The sequence below is a fragment of the Pan troglodytes genome, chromosome 3, assembly GCF_028858775.2.
Source record: "Pan troglodytes isolate AG18354 chromosome 3, NHGRI_mPanTro3-v2.0_pri, whole genome shotgun sequence".
NCBI lineage: Eukaryota > Metazoa > Chordata > Mammalia > Primates > Hominidae > Pan > Pan troglodytes.
The window spans coordinates 47595443-47613645 of record NC_072401.2 but is presented as its reverse complement, the minus strand read 5'-3'; the positions used below and the strand labels follow the sequence as shown (position 1 = coordinate 47613645).

The window sequence follows — 18203 nt, the reverse complement described above, 5'->3', positions numbered from 1 at the left end:
GTCTTAGTCCATTTTCTGTTGCTATAACAGCATACCACAAACTGGGTAATTTATAAAGAATAGGAGTTGATTTGGCTCATAGTCCTGGAGGCTGGGAAGTCCATGATCAAGGGGTTGCATCTTGTGAGGGCTTTCTTGCAGGGAAAGAATATGGCAGAAGGTGTCAAATGGTGGGGAAGGGCAAGCACAAGACGGAGAAAAACAGGGCTGAACTTCCGTGACAGCTAACCCACTCTCTCAATAGCAGCATTAATCCATTTATTAGGGTGAAACTGTCAAGACCTGATCATTCTTAAAGGTCCTACCTTTCAATACAATCACAATGGCAATTAAGTTTTGGCATGAGATTTGGAGGGGAGATTCAAACTGTAGCAATGGTATAGAAGCAATTCAGGTGGGGAAGCCACAGGTACACCTCAGAGGTACAGTGACAAGGAGAAACCATGCAATTCCCAGTCAGGATGTGTGGCCCATATGTATAAATATGTAATAAAACATCTAAAAGGGCCTTCAAGTTGGAAGAAAAAAGGGAACACCCAAGGAAATGTAGCCATTGACCTGGGATTGAGTTGTTTCTCATATGAGCAACTCTTTGTAGTAGGTTCTAGACTGGGTAGCAGCAGTAGTTTATGCATTAAAGAATATCTAATATGGGGAAGGTTGCTAGTGTAAGTTAATTTTTAAAATAGGGTTTCTCAGCAGAGGCACTATTAACATTTTAGCTGAATAATCCCTTGTTGTGGGGGCTGACTTGTGCATCCTAAGGTGTTTAGCACCATACCTGCCTCTACCCATTAGATGTATGTAGCACCCCCCTCCCTGCTGCAACAACCAAAAATATCTCCTGACATTGTCAAATGTCCCAGGCCGGGTTGGGAGTGTTGTGGGGAGGGTCAAAAATCACCTCTGGTTGAAAACAACTGCTTTAAAGGAATCAGTGAGAAATATAACAATTATTTAGGATGGGCGTGGTGGCTCATACCTGTAATCCTAGCACTTTGGGAGGCCAAGGCAGGTGGATCACGAAGTCAAGAGATCGAGACCATCTGGCCAACATGGTGATACCCCATCTCTACTAAAAACACAAAAATTAGCTGGGCCTGGTGGCGTGCACCTGTAGTCCCAGCTACTCAGCAGGCTGAGGCAGGAGAATCGCTTGAACCCGGGAGGCGGGGGTTGCCGTGAGCTGAGATAGCGCCACTGCACTCCAGCCTGGCAACAGAGCGAGACTCCATCTAAAAAAAAAAAAAAAAAAAAAAAAAGAATTATTTAATAAATGTGCTGGGAACATCAATTTTTAAATGGGGAAAAAATGACCCACCTATTTAGATACTCATATCACACACATACACTATAGGTGAAATAAAGAGTAAAAATGTAAAACTTGAAAACTATAACATGGCTAGAAAACTTACGTAAATATTTAGCTAATGTCTGGATAGGGAAGCATTTTCTAGGTTAAAAAACAAAGAAAGAACAGCTGAGCATGATGGTGCATGCCTGGAGTCCCAGCTCCTCAGGAGGCAGAGGTGGGAGGATCGCTTAAGCCCAGGAGTTGGAGACCAGCCTGAGCAATATAGCAAGACCCCATTAAAAACAAACAAAAAAAATGAAATATTGATATGTTTGACCACAGAAGGCTAAAATTCTGCAAAATTAAAAGGTAAATGACAAACTAGAAAAATACTTATAAGCAATAGGTCAAAGAACTGGCTAATATTCTTCATATATAATGTTAGTATCTATAAGAAGAGCACTAATGCATCAAAAGAAAAATGGGCAAGAGATGTAAACAAATATTTTACAGTAGAAGAAATACAAATATTCATAGTAAGTGCACAAAAATTTTGTTCAACTTCAACAATTATTATTATTCTTATTATTTTTTGAGACTGGATCTCACTCTGTCGCCCAGGCTGGAGTGCAGTGGCTCGATCTAGGCTCACTACAAGCTCCGCCTCCCAGGTTCACACCATTCTCCTGCCTCAGCCTCCCGAGCAGCTGAGACTACAGGCGCCAGCCACCACACCCGGCTAATTTTTTTTGTATTTTTTTAGTAGAGATGGGGTTTCACTGTGTTAGCCAGGATGGTCTCGATCTCCTGACCTTGTGATCTGCCCGCCTCGGCCTCCCAAAGTGCTGGGATTACAGGCATGAGCCACCGCGTCCGGCCCAACTTCACCAATTATTAAAGAAATTTTAAAATAATGAATTTCCAATTTTACTCTATCCAAGAAGAAAAGATATTTTTAAAAATGGTAATACTTAATGCAGGCAAAGAGGTAGACAAATGGGTATTCTCCATACCATTGATGATAAATGAGCAGGTCCTTTTACACACTTTGGAAAACAACTGGGTGATAGGTATCAGGAGGCTTAAAAATGCTCCCATCCTTGACTTCGTATTTCTGCTCACACAAATTCACACTAAGCGTACTGGACTGAATTGTGTCCCTCCAGAGGATGTGTCCAAGACCTAATCCCCATTACCTGTGAGTGTCATCTTCTTTGGAAACAGAGGTATTGCAGATGCAATTAGTTAAGGATCTTGAGAAGTGATCTTCCTGGATTTAGGGTGGGACCTAAATCCAATGACTGATGTCCTTATAGAAAAGAGGAGAGGAAATAGACACACATAGGGAAGAAGCACACATGAAGACAGAGGCAGAGATTGGAATAATGCTGCCAGAGAAGGCCAGGAGCCACCAGAAGCTGGAAGAGGTGAGGAAGGATTCTCCCCTAGAGCCTTCAATAGGAGCAGGGCGCTGCTGACAACTTGGTTTTGGATTTCCGGCCTCCAGGACTGTGAAAGAATAAGTTTCTCCTGTTTTAAGCCACAAAGTCTGTGGTAATTTGTTGTGGCAGCCCTTGGAAACTAATACACTAAGGAAACAATCCAAGATATGAACAAAAGTTTATATATAAAGATGTTCATCTCTGCATTATTTTTATTTTATTTTATTTTGAGACAGAGTCTCGCTCTGTCACCCAGGTTGGTGTGCGGTAGCGCAATCTTGGCTCACTGAAACCTCTGCCTTCCAGGTTCAAGCGATTCTCCTGCTTCAGCCTCCTGAGTAGCTGGCACTACAGGTACCCACCACCACACCTGGCTAATTTTTGTGTTTTTAGTAGAGGCAGGGTTTCACCATGTTGGCTAGGCTGATCTCGAACTCCTGACCTCAAATGATCCACCCGTCTCAGTCTCCCAAAGTGCTGGGATTACAGGCATGAGCTGCCGCACCCAGCCTATGCATTATTTTATAACAGCAGAAAGTTAGAAAAAAACCTGAAGCAATGAAAAACAGAGGAAGGAGTAAGTTATAGTATACCTATAATTAATTCGCAGTCATTCAAATATGTTTTTGAAGAATTTCTAATGCCATAGGAAAATGCTTATATATGCAGAAAATTCAGGATATAAGTGTATGTACAATGTAATCTCCAAATGTAATTACATATGATATATACTTATTGCCCTGATAAATAAGATGGGTAAAAAAAGTCTGAAATAGAAAATAGCATATGTCAACAATATACTAGAAGAAAAATAAACCATGACCCCGGAGAGTTTATCCCAGAAAATTTACAGTTGTTATTATCAACATGTAACATATTAATGAGTCAAAGCCTTAGAATGAACTCAAAAGATGTTAAAAAGACATTTGAGGGGCCAGGTACAGTGGCTCATGCCTGCAATCCCAGCACTTTGGGAGGCTGAGGTGGGCAGATTGCTTGAGCTCAGGAGTTTGAGACCAGCCTGGGCAACATGGCGAAACCTTAACTATACCAAAAATATTATACAAACATTAGCCAGGTGTGGTGTCGCACACCTGTAAGTCCTAGCTACTCAGGAGGCTAAGGTGGGAGGATCACTTGAGCCTGGGAGGTCAAAGCTGCAGTGAGCTGAGATCACGCCACTGCACTCCAGCCTGGGGAACAGACCTAGACCCTGTCTCAAACAAACAAACAAACACAAAAGATATTTGATAAAATTCAGTGATCATTCCTTACAAAATAGCTAAGAAAACCAGGAATAAAAAGATTTTATAATGAGTATCTCTCTTTTTCAAACTCTTTTTCAAAGTACCATCCAGCATCATTCTTTGGGATGAAAGGGGAGCTTTCCTATTAAACAAAATTAGGATGAACGAATACTATTATCATGATCATTAATGCTGTTCTGGCCGTTTTTACCAATTCAGTAAGATGAGAAGCAAAAATAAGGGGTCTAATTACAATAACATAGAATTATTATCTGCAACAGCAAGACCAGATAATTGATTAAAATATTATTGGAGTTAATGAGTGTTCATATAATGAATTGGATAAAGGATAAAAATCCAAACAACTTTTTTTTTTTTTTTTTTTTGAGACAGAGTCTCGCTCTGTCGCCCAGGCTGGAGTGCAGTGGCAGGATCTCGGCTCACTGCAAGCTCCGCCTTCCGGGTTCACGCCATTCTCCTGCCTCCAACTCCCGAGTAGCTGGGACTACAGGCGCCCACCACCACACCCAGCTAATTTTTTGTATTTTTAGTAGAGATGGTGTTTCACCGTGTTAGCCGGTATGGTCTCGATCTCCTGACCTCGTGATTCACCCGCTTCTGCCTCCCAAAGTGCTGGGATTACAGGCATGAGCCACCATGCCTGGCCACAACTTTTAAATATACAGAATAAAAATGGAAACATCTACAATAGCAACAAAACCCATAAAATATTGAGGACTACCTATAAGAAATGTACATGAACAAATCCCACAAAACTACTAAGAGACACAAAAACTTGAATAAATGTTCCTGGAAGGTAAATCATTAACAGAATACTGTGAAGAAAACCACTCTTGCCAAATTTAGAGATACCAAAGAATTCAATAGAAAAACTTAAGGAGATTAGTTTGGAATTTGACAGTGTTTCTAATGTTCATCTGGAAGAAGGAACTGTTGAGGCAAACACCTGCACATAAAATTGGTGTCTAAGCCCAAATAAGTCATAGTCATTCAATGTTTCTACCTATTCTTTTTTTTTTTTTTTTTTTTGAGACAAGATCTTGCTCTGTTGTCATGGCTCACTGCAGCCTTAACCTTCTGGGCTCAAGTGATCCTCCCATTTCAGCCTCCTGAGTAGCTGGGACTACAGGTGCATGCCACCATGCCCGGCTAATTTATTGATGTTTTTGTTGAGATGGGGTCTCACTATGTGGCCCAGGCTGGTCTCAAACTCCTGAGTTCAAGCAATCCTCCCCACACCTCAGCCTCCTAAAGTGCTGGGAATACAGTGTGAGCAACCGCACCTGGCTATTACCTATTCTTTTAATTAGTGTTTCACTACCTGGGAAGCTTCAAAACTGAAGGGTGTTTTCTTAAAAAGGTTTTGCTTTTTTCCATCTAAGCATTATTATTATTAATATTAATATTTTGCATCTTATTGCTTTTTATCCTGGCTAAGTTCTTCTAGGGAAATGCAAACCCTTGCAAAGCTCTGTGGTTATTTAAAAGAAGCACCCATTGAAACGTTTTTATTTACATAATTACTATATTTTTATCCTGACACAAAGACAGGTTGATTTATTGTTGTGTGCTATTTTTTAATTGACAAATAAAAGTTGTATATATTTATGGTGTACAACATGATGTTTTGATATATGTATGTACTGTGGAATGGATAAATCAAACAAATTAATATATGCATTATCCCACATACTTATTTTTCTGTGGTGAGAACACTTAAAATCTACTCTCTTAGCAATTTTCAAGTATACGATATATTGTCAATAGCTCTAGTCACCATGATGTACAATAGATCTTGTGAACTTATTCTTCTAAGACAGGTTGATTTGAATCCCAGCTCTGTCTGTACTAGCTGTTTGAATTTAAGCAATTTATTTAATCACAGTGCATTCCAATTTATTTATTTTTGAAAAGCAGATTAATGTACCTACCTCAAATATTTGTTATGGGGATGCAGTCACATAATTATTATCTAGTGCAGGGTTTGGCACATACTAGAAGCTTAGTAAGGATGATTTATATACTTTCCTTAGCAAGGAAATCCTTAGTAAGGATAAGTTATATACTTTCTAACCTTCTATTCCTTTCTCTGTATTTCCCCAAAGTTTTCTTATGTAAATATTTAACCCTGATTTCATTTAATCTCATAATATGGGTAGATCATAGTTGTTCACATGTATGTCTGCTATGCTCAGCTGTAATTTCTTAGAGAGAGGAGGCAATGTTTCATTCATCTACACATCTATACAGCTCCTAGCTCATTGCTCTCCTCATTTCAGATAATCATCAATGTGAAAAAACAGAAGAAAAAGAAGGAACAGAGAGGGGAAAAGAAAAGGAAAAGGATGTTGATTATAAGGATGGATGTACTATGTCTGTACTCTAGCAACAACATTTTATTTCATTATTTCTTAAATTTAATAAAACTTCAGTATTAGATGATATTCTAAATTAGTAAAAAGAGATGACTTGAAATGTACAAATCAGACTAAATCAGTGAGGAGCCCAAAATAAGCCACAAATCAATCTGTACACATTTATTGAATTCCCACTATGTACTTAAATACTGAATTCCCACTATGTACTTAAATGACGGTGGGGTTCCAGCTCTTAATTCAATAGTCTATCCATGGTTAAATAGTGACGAAATGTTGATATACTAAAACAGCCCAAGTCTCATGTATTCTAAAAAGTCAAGAAATACGTACTTACGGTTCTCATAAAAAGTCAAGAAATATATACTTATGGTTCCCATAATAGTAACAGCCTTGCCCTGCTCTATAATATTATTTTGTTTTACTGCATATGGTCTGGACTCTAGGGCTATACTTAATGCGCAGTAAGGTAGAAATACAGCTGCCAAGAGAAAAATGTTATTGATTTATTTTTTTACTTACACGTACAAAACAAGGACAGTTTTCCTAAATGCCCAACTGGAAAGCTTATAATAATTTTAATATTATCAACTTGGTCTGAGTCTTTAATGAGAAGATACTAATAAAAATGGCATCTAATAAAGCTGTTAATTAAATATAACCAAATGCCAAAATATAGGACGAAGCCAGTCAATATTTAGGAAAAGGTAAGGTTTATGGAACAAGTGGGTCTTAAAGCTGTGGACAAATGTAAATAAATAGAATGGGCCAGGGAGGGCATTTCAATGTGGGAACCATGAAAACAGAAGAAGACAGGACAGGGTTCAGATCGGTGGGCAGTAAAAGTCTACATAAGTGAGGAACTGGAAGAAAAATGTGGACAAATAAAATGGGTTCAGATTATATGTGGCCTTGAATGCCAATCCCTGTAGCTTGGATTTGGTCCTATAAATAAGTAGTCACTCAAGAGGGCTCTGGGATGCAGGGAGACCTTGTGAAAGTGAAGTTCAGGGAAGATGAGGTAAGCAGGACCTACGCATGAGACTCCGGTGGCCAAAAGGCAGGAGGTAGGGAAACCAGTGTGGAAACTAGTACAGGGTTTTCACACATCAAACCACAGTTATTTAACATTGTCTTAAAAATTTGTAATGCATGGGAGTTATCAGACTTATTTCTAAATATCAAGTGGTGGAAGAAGAGAGTAGGTAGAAGAGTTCCAGGCAGGTCAGTTCAAGCTCAGTCTTTCTTGGAACCTTATATTTGCATCAAGGTGATCGCCAGTGTCATTAAATGGATCCAGGTGAAAGACACACTAGCTGGACCGAAGTAAATGTGAAACTGAAAGGAATTACCACTAGTTAAGACCGGGAAAGACACAGTACTGAAAGTACTTCATGGTGTGAAGACCTTCCATGAGCAAGACCTCATGGAATACATATTACCTTTATGTGAATAGCACTTTGCAAAATGTTTCATGCACTGTATTAATGACTGTTATGTATATAGCACTTACTATGTGCCTGGCACAACTAATACAACAACCCTAGGAGGTAGGTACTAGCATCCACTTTTACAGATGCACAAAAGTAATAACCTGTCCAACATCACATTGCTGGGAATACTGGAACCAGGATTGGGCCCAGGGGGTCTAACTCCAGGACCTGTGCTCTTAACACTACACTCTGCTGCTTCTCATTCTACTTCCTCTTTAAGATCAATCTTACTTGTTCAACAAATATTTACAGAGTTCTTACTTGCAAGGATCTATCCCATATATTGAGTTTCCAGTGGTGGATGAGCCATGACCCCTACTTTCAACCACATACAGTTTAGAGAGCCAGACAGACAAGTATATCCACACTTTACTGCTGAAAAATGGAAACCTAAGCTAAAATAAATAACTTATCCAAGCACACAGCCAATATAGCAGGTGATTAGGCCAGGACTTGAATGCTGATATTACATCTGCAAGTCTAATGCTTATTCCAAGTAACGCTGTTACTACTTTTTCTAGCCTACTAGAAAAAAATGAAAGAAAACAACAATATAAAAACCAGAACTAACTAGTCTAGCCAGATTTCTACAAAAGGACCTGATCTTGGATGAAGACAACATTGAATGAAGAGGCTGTGACTCTGATGCAAATAGTACAGGTTACCTATGCCAATATACAACATACTCATTCAAGAGCTAAAAAATGTATCATTTCAAACATGAAATGTCCTGTCATCAATCAATATTTTTCCTAAAATTATTTCAGATGCTCTGGGTAAACCATTCACATAGGGCCAATTCTCTCAAGGAAAAATCAAGAGAAAACCTTGTGGGCTGAGAAGCTGAAGACCACTCCAATCAGTTCATTTCCACAGTAATTAAAACTGTCTTTCATTTTTCCTTCTGTCCCTTCAATGTCCCCTAAGGGAGGCCTACAGATCCTCCTTTGATACATAAGAAAATTTCCCCAAACTACCTAACTACACCATTTTGCAAGATTTGTTTTACCAAATTTTGATGGCCTTTCTGAGCTTGTCAGTGTGAACCACTATTACGAACGATCAGATATTAACTGCCCCTCACCGTCCAGGTGTAGCTGGCAACATCAAGTGCAGTAAATATTCATTAAGTTTTCACCTACTAAGGTGCTTAAACACCCTAGGGTGCCATGTCGGTAGCAGATCTTTTGATTTGTTTTTATTTCCCATAAGGGTCCTGTTCAAGGTCAATCATACATGTAGTGTGAGCAGCTAGTCACTATCGCATGACTTGGAGGGTGATAATAGAGGCCTCCTTTGCTGTTAAAGAACTCTTGTCCCAGCCTGTCAAAGTGGATGAATTTAAGGAAGAGAAGTTTGATAACAGGGAACTAGCAGGGTTATTAAGGAAGTTAACAGGTATTTATTGAACATGCCTGATGGGCCCAACACAACAGAAGGCCCTGCCCACCTGACCCAGCATAGGTGCCAGAGTTGACCAGTATCATTAAGATCAAAATGTATGGCCGAGCACAGTGGCTCATGCCTGTAATCCCAGCACTTTGGGAGGCCCAGGCAGGTGGATTCCTTGAGCCCAGGGGTTCGAGACCAGCCTGGGCAACATGGCAAAACCTCGTCTGCACAAAAAATACAAAAATTAGCCAAGTGTGGAGGTGCACACCTGTGGTCCCAGCTACTTGGGAGACTGAGGTAGGAGGATGGCTTGAGCCAGGCAGGTCGAGGCTGCAGTGAGCCATGTTTGCACCACTATATTCCAGCCTGGGTGACAGAGTAAGACTATGCCAAAAAAAACAAAACAAAAAAAACCTGAAATGTAGCGTTTGTTTTTCAGTCTTCCAAGATTGAATCAGAAAATGAAACTCTGGACAGACCAATATCAAGTTCTGAAATTTAAGCAGTAATTTAAAAAAATCTACCAATGAAAAAAGCCCCAGACCAGATGTATTCACAGCCAAATTCTACCAGATGTACAAGGAAGAGCTGGTACCAATTCTACTAGAACTAGTCAAAAAATCAAGGAGGAGGGACTCCTCCCTAACTCATTTTATGAAGCCAGCATCACCTTGATAACAAAATCTGGTAAAGATGTAACAAAAAAAGAAAACTACAGGCCAATATCCCTGATGAACATAGACACAAAAGTCCTCAACAAAATATTAGCAAATCGAATCCAGCAGCACATCAAAAAGTTAATTCCCCGTGATCGCATAGGCTTCACTTCTGGGATGCAAGGCTGGTTCAACATATGCAAATCGGTAAATGTGATTCATAACATAAACAGAATTAAAAACAAAAACCATATGATCATCTCAATAGACGTGGAAAAAGCTTTCAATACAATCCAACATTCTTTCATGATAAAAATAAAGAAGCTAGGCATTGAAGGAACATACCTCAAAATAATAAGAACCATCTAGGACAAACCCACAGCCAACATTATACTGAATGGGCAAAACCTGGAAGCGTTCCCCTTGAGAACTGGAGCAAGACAAGGATGCCCACTCTCACCACTCCTATTTGACATAGTACTGGAAATCCTTGCCACAGTAATCAGGCAAGAGAAAGAAAATAATAAATAGGAAAAGAAAAAGTCAAACTATCTCTCTTTGTGGGTGGTATGAATCTATACTTAGAAAATCCTATAAACTTGGCCAGGTACAGTGGCTGACACCTGTAATCCCAGCACTTTGAGAGGCTGAGGCTGGCAGATCACTTAAGCCCAGGAGTTTGAGAACGGCCTGGCCAACATGGCAAAACCCTGTCTCTACTAAAAATATAAAAATTAGCTGGACATGGTGGTGCACACCTCCCAACTACTCGGGAGGTTGAGGCATGAGAATTGCTGGAACCCAGGAGGCGGAGGTTGCAGTGAGCTGAGATTGCACCATTGCGCTCCAGCCTGGATGACAGAGGGAGACTCTGTCTCAAAAAAACAAAAAAAAAAGCTAAGAGCCAAATCAAGAACACAATCCCATTTACAATAGCTGCAAAAAACAAAATAAAACAAAAAATCTAGGAATATATCTAACCAAGGAGGTGAACGATCTCTATAAGGAGAACTACAAAACACTGCTGAAAGAAATTACAGATGACACAACCGAATGGAAAACATTCTATGCTCACAGATTGGAAGAATCAATATTATTAAAATGGCTGTTCTTCCTAAAACAATCTACAAATTCAACACTATTCCTATCAAACTACCAATGTCATTTCCCACAGAACTAGAAAAAACCTATTCTAAAATTCACATGGAACCAAACAAGAGCTGGAATAACCAAAGCAATCCTAAGCATAAAGAACAAAACCAGAGGTATCACATTACCCAACTTCAGACTATACTATAAGGTTACAGTAATCAAAACAGCATAGTACGGGTACAAAAACAGACAGACTAGTGGAACAGAATAAACACAGAATTAATGCCACACACCTGCAGCCACCTGATCTTTGACAAAATTGACAAAAAATAGGCAATGGGGAAAGGACTCCCTACTCAGTAAATGCTGCTGGGATAGCTGGCTAGCCTTATGCAGAAAAATAAAACTGAGGCCGGGCGTGGTGGCTCACGTCTGTAATCCCAGCACTTTGGGAGGCCGAGGCGGGCAGATTACGAGGCCAGGAGATCGAGACCATCTTGGCTAACACAGTGAAACCCAGTCTCTACTAAAAATACAAAAAATTAGCCGGGCATGGTGGTGGGTGCCTGTAGTCCCAGCTACTTGGGAGGCTGAGGCAGGAGAATGGTGTGACCTGGGAGGTGGAGGTTGCAGTGAGCCAAGATCGCGCCACTGCACTCCAGCCTGGGCAACAGAGTGAGACTCTGTCTCAAAAATAAATAAATAAAATAAAATAAAATAAATAAAATAAAACTGGACTTCTACCTTTCACCATATACAAAAATTAACTCAAGATGGATTAAATATTTAAATGTAAGGTTTCAAACTATAAGAATCCTAGAAGAAAACCTAGGAAACACCATTCAGGACATCAACCTTGGGAAAAGAATTTACCACTTAGTTCTCAAAAGCAATTGCAACAAAAACAAAAATTGAGAAGTGGGACCTAATTAAGCTAAAGAGTTTCTGCACAGCAAAGGAACTAACAACAGAGTAAACAGACAACCTACAGAATGGGAGAAGAAAATGTTGGTAAACTATGCACGTAACTAAGGTCTAATATCCAGAATTTATAAGAAACAATTAAACAAGCAAAAAACAAATAACCCAAATAAAAAATGAGCAAAAGACATGAACACACACGTCTCAAAAAAAGACATACAAGCAGCCAACAAACATGAAAAAAAAAAAAAGGTTTAATCAGCTGGGCGCAGTGGCTCACGCCTGTAATACCAGCACTTTGGGAGGACAAGGTGGGCAGATCATTTGAGGTCAGGAGTTCGAGACCAGTCTGGCCAATATGGTGAAACCCCATCTCTACTAAAAACACAAAAATCAGCCGGGCATGGTGGCACATGCCTGTAGTCCCAGCTACTTGGGAGACTGGGGCAGGAGAATAGCTTGAACCCAGGAGGCGGAGGTTGCAGGGAGCTGAGATTGCACCATTGCACTCCAACCTGGGCATCGCAGCAAGACTGTCTCAAAAATAAAAAAAAAAAAAAGAAAAGAAAAGGTTTAATCATCAGAGAAATGCAAATCAAAACCACAGTGTGATACCATCTCCCACCAGTCAGAATGGCTATTACTAAAATGTCAAAAAACAACAGATGTTGGCAAGGCTGCAGAGAAAAGGGAATGCTTAGGAACTGTTGGTGGGAATATAAATTAGTCCAGTCACAGTGGAAAGCAGTTTGGAGCAGTTCAAAGAACTTGAAACAGAACTACCATTCAACCCAGCAGTCCTCTTACTGGATATAGAGCCAAAAGAAAATATATCATTCTACCAAAAAGACACATGCACTCATATGTTCATCACAGCTCTATTCACAATAGCAAAGACATGGAATCAACCTAGGTACCCATCAATGGGGAACTGGTCAAAGAAAATGTGGTACATATACACCATGGAATACTATACAGCCATAAAAAAGAATGAAATCATGTCCTTTGCAACAACATGGATGCAGCTGGAGGCCATTATCCTCAGTGAATTAATGCAGAAACAGAAAAACAAATACTGTATGTTCTCATAAGTGGGAGCTAAACAATGGGTACTCATGGACATAAAGATGAGGACTACCAGAGAGGGGAGGGAGGACAGCAAGGACTGAAAAACTAACTATTGGGTACTATGCTCAGTACCTGGGTGATGAGAACAATTGTATCCCAAACTTCAGTATCATGCAATATATTTAGGTAACAAACTTGGACATGTACCTCCTAAACAGCTGAAATTACTTAAAAAATTAAAACATAGTTTTTCAATCACTTAAATATCAAATTTATTTTCAATAACATCTCATTTATTTTTAATAAAATGTAATATATTTAAAAATCTTTACATTGTTCGTGCAAGGGGCAGCAGGGTGTTGTGGAATGAAGGGCCCCAGGGCAAGTCTACCATCTCCTTTCCCACTGCCTTTCTGAGCATGCTGCAGTCCAGTCCCTCTGAACCAAAAGTGGCTCCCCAAATTGCTGAGCTTGCTGGCTGGGCTCTGTGCTAAATGGAGTGAATACGAAGACACAGTCCCACTCCTATGCAACTCATAGATAATTAATTAGGAAATAAGTGCAGCAGCTGGAAATTGGTACAGGAAACCAGGGAGCTCCAAAGAGAGGAAACTAACCCAGCACTGGGGCAGGTGGTGGGCAAGCGAGGAGGTAATGGCCCTGGGCTGGGTCTTCAGGGATGTGAAGGCTTTAAGCTGGTGAGGAGGCACTGCATGCAGATGCCAGGGCATGGGCAGGGCTGCAAGGCTCCCAACCACTTGTGTGTGCAGGAAACAGAGTTTGTGATGCTTAGGGAATCATGAGTAAGTCAGGGAGTGGTGATAGGTGAGCCAGAGAGGTGGGCAAGTGCCCCATCCTGGGGGTAATGGCATTGCAGCCAATGATTTGGCTTTCGCTATAGGGAAATGTGTTCATTGGAAATACTTCAGAAGGCAGAGATGGTGATAAAGAAGAAGATGAGAAGTACTAAAAAAAAAATCCCCAATTCAGAGATAACCACTGTTACATTTGATGTGCAATCTTTTGCACAAATATATATATGTGTGCATGTTTGCATGTAATATATTCATATGAATATATACACTTACATATACTAACAAAAATATTTTTCTTCAAAAATAAAATGATTTGAAATGTGGTATATATACTATGGAATATTATTCAGCCTTAAAAAGGAAGGAAATGATGACACATACTACAACATGGATGAATCATGAGGACATTACGCTAGGTGAAATAAGCCAGCCACAAAAAGACAAATACTATACCATATGATTCCACTTATATGAGGTATCTAGAGAAATTAAATTCATAGAGAAAAGTAGAATAATGGTTGCCAGGGGCTAGGGGTAGGAGGATATGGGGAGTTGTTTAATGGGTGTAGAGTTTCAGTTCTGTAAGACGAAAGAAGTTTTGGAGATTGGATGTACAGCAATGTTAATATACTTGGGACTACGGAACTGTACACTTAAAAATAGTGAAGGTGGTCAATTCCGTTATGTGGATTTTACCACAAGTAAGGATTAAACATGTAAATAATTAAAATTTAAAAAGGAAATCACTTAAAAAAGCTCTTTAAACTTTTTCACTTCTTTTTGTAATCATCTCTTTATTGGAGATATATACAACTCCGTCAACATTTCAGAGGACTGTATAGTATTCTATTGTAGAGATCTACCTTAATTTATTTAACCCAGGAGAATTATTTTTTAGAATGGAAGAAATTTGCAAATGCTTGTCTGATGGGAAGGAGCTAGCAAAGAGCAGAGAGAGGTACAGGACCACAGAAGAGAGGAATATAATAATAGAGCAAAAACCCCGGACCCAAAGGAAGTGAGAGGAGATGGCATTAGGGGTTCCGGTGATGTGCTGGTCTTAAACACAAAGAAAAATGGACATCATATCCTCTGAGGAAAGGAGGTTGATATGGTTTGGCTCTGTGTCCCCACCCAAATCTCACCTAGAACTGTAATCCCAATAATCCCCATGTGTTGAGGGAGGGGCCTGGTGGGAGGTGACTAAATCAAGAGGGCAGTTTCCCCATGCTGTTCTCATGGTAGTGAGTGAGTTCTCACAAGATCTGATGGTTTTATAAGTGTTTAACAGTTCCACCTTCACATGCTCTCTCTCATGAACTCTCATGAACTCACTCTCTCTCTCACCTGCAGCCATGTAAGACGTGCCTGCTTCCCCTTCTGCCATGATTTTAAGTTTGCTGAGGCCTCCCTAGCCATGCAGAACTTTCCTTGATAAATTACCCACTCTTGGGCCGTTCTTTATAGCACTGTGAAAACAGAGATACAGATGGATGTATAAGAAAGAGTTTGGGCAGCTGTGGGAAGTCAAGAGACTAGAGGTCTCAATGAAAAAATAGATTGAGGAGTAGGGTATGAAAGAGCTGGAAGGAGCCGGGCACGGTGGCTCATGCTTGTAATCCCAGCACTTTGGGAGGCCGAGGTGGGCGGATCACGAGGTCAGGAGATCAAGACCACGGTGAAACCCTGTTTCTACTAAAAGTACAAAAAATTAGCCAGGCGTGGTGGCGGGCGCCGGTAGTCCCAGCAACTCAGAGAGGCTAAGCCAGGAGAATGGCGTGAACCCGGGAGGCGGAGCTTGCAGTGAGCCGAGATCGCACCACTGCACTCCAGCCTGGGCGACAGAGCGAGACTCCGTCTCAAAAAAAAAAAAAAAAGAAACAAAGAAAGGAAGAGCTGGCAGGATGCACAGTTATGTTCAAAGGATGCACAGTTATGTTCAGAGAATGGGATAGTGGGGTTAAGATTTCTGAGGTGAAAAAATAGCAGCCAGACAAGAGTTTGGGTGAAGGCTTGAGAGTGAGTAGGTATGGTTTAGTGGAGGTGAAGATGCTAAGAAGGTCCAATGGAGTTTGAGGCTGAATTCATCGGTCAGACCCTCTAGGATGATGTCATTGCCATAAGTTACTGCAAGAGTTGGGGGAGAAAGGGAGGTACAGGAAGACATGGAGCCAGATTGTCAGTTCTTTAAGAAATAAACAGGAGTGACTGGGAGTTGAATGAAGAGTTGGGATGACAAAGGGTGGAAGGGGGTTGCCTCATTCAGCAATGAGACTTGTAGTTCTTAGAAAACATTCTCCGCACCCCCAAATTCTTTACCATGATTTTTTTTCTCCATAGCACATACAGCATACACTATACTATTTATTTATCTACGGTCTGTCTTCCCCACTATAATGTAAAGCTCCCTGAGGACAGAAATGTCCATTTTGTTCATTGCTCTATCACCAATACCTAGATTATGGCTACACATAGCAATGCTTCAATAAATCATATTTGAATGAATGAGTGAATGAGTAAATGGTAAAGGCCAGTTAAAATAAGGACATTCCATGAGGTTTGCTAAAATAGCAGGGAGAGTCTTCCTCAGGAAGGAGCTATCTTATAGTGTTCAGACTTAGGGACAGAAAAGTCAGCCAGGGCCTCATCCCAGTGTGTATCTGCTTTTTTTCATTTTCCCCTTTTCACGTGACTACTCTTTTTGATCCTATAAGACTCAGCTTGGGTGTCACCATCTCTGGAAAGCACCACCTGATGTCTCTCCCCTTATCTATCCAGGGCGGCTGCCCCTCATGTTCTCATGGTACCCTAGGATGCCTCTCAATTAGCATGCTTACCCCACTGTATGGTAACTGTTTACATGGCGGTCACCCCACTAGACTGAATAAGTGTGGCATATCTTAAACATGCAGTAGGCACTCTGGTATAGTTTGGATATTTGATCCCTCCAAACCTTATGTTGAAATTTGATACCCAATGTTAGCGGTGGGGACTAATGGGAGGGGTTTAGGTAATGGGGCTGATCCTTCATAAATGTCTTGGTAGCAACCTCACAGTAATAAGTTTTCACTCTATGAGTTCCCAAGAAAGCTGGTTGTTAAAAAGAGGCTGTCCCCTCCCTCCCTTCTCTCTGGTTGCCTCCTCTCTCGGCATGTGATTTCTGCACACACTGGCTCCCCCACACCTTCCACCATGAGTGGAAACAGCCTGAAGCCCACACCAGAACCAGATGTTGGCACCATGCTTCTCGTACAGCCTGCAAAACTAGGAGCCAAATAAACCTCTTTTCTTTATAAATTACCCACTACCCTCGGGTATTCCTTTATAGCAACACAAAAATGTATTAAAACGTGCTCTATAAATGTTTTTGAATACATAAGTAGAAAGCACTGGATGTGTGAGTTGGAAGATCCTGCATTTTTCCTTCTTTGAAGCTCACCTCTGTCACACACAAATCTACACTTTGGCCCTACTGAGCAAATGGGCCCTGGTGCTAGAGAAACCAGGTGGGAAAACAGCTCAGTCCCCACCAGAGCTTTCCTGTTAAGCTAAGCTAGGTGTCCACTGGCCTTCATGTGTCCATTTCCCTGCCCATCTGCCCATAAGCTTGCCTGTGATGACCCGGTGGAATTCTGAAGTACACAGGCTACCTAGCTCACCTGTGATGTTGCCTAGCCAGTAGAGCACAATGAAATCATCTGGGAAGCTTTTAAAAAAAAAGTTTGGTGTCTGAGCTCCCCGACCCACCCAGAGATTCTGATTTAATAGATTTGGGGTGCTGCTGGAATTGTAGAGTTCGTCAGATGATTTTTTGTGCAGCCACGGTTGAGAACCTCTGCCCCCTGCCTCGCTTGCCATCTCTTCTGGGCTTGTGGTGCTGTCCAAAGTAGCAACTCATTAAGAACTTCTTCAGTCCAGGGTCTGCCCAGGCCAGCCATGGGCAAAGGTCAATGGTCTGTCTGAAGAACCCAGTGGAAGGGTGCTGCATCTTAGGGCAGCACAAGAAGCCAGATCACATTAGTTAACTGGCTGGAGGAAAGAACACCTTTGTGTTCCATCTGAAACTGCTGTCCAGTAGCCACAGAGGCTATTAAAATTTGAATTAATCAAAATTAAAAATTCAGTCAATGACAGGCTAGCCAGTGCATTGTCACCTTTATGGGCCACCTGGTCTCTGTTCCAGTTACTCAACTCTTCAGTGTTCATGTAGAGGCAGTCACAGGTAACATGTAAACAATGGGTATGGCTGTGTTCCAATTGGACTTTATTTACAAAATAGCTGACTCCTATCGAAAAAACATCAAATGCCCTAAGACAAAAACATTTACTTAATATAATTTCTAAACACAAAGAGATAATGATTTATTTGGAAAGGCAAGGTAAATAT

General features: G+C 40.7%; 1 protein-coding gene across 4 annotated transcripts in view; it reads right to left on the bottom strand.

Moving 5' to 3' along the window:
• TMEM150C (transmembrane protein 150C) overlaps nt 1–18203 on the bottom strand; it is an 80112-nt gene that overhangs the window by 51995 nt on the left and 9914 nt on the right. Inside the window, exon 2 of one of the 4 annotated variants that reach the window (XM_063809499.1) lies at nt 983–1235. The exons of the other annotated variants lie outside the window; for them this stretch is intronic. The gene's annotated coding sequence lies outside the window, so the exon portion shown is untranslated. The remainder of the gene's footprint in view (nt 1–982; nt 1236–18203) is intronic. 4 annotated transcript variants of the gene reach the window in all.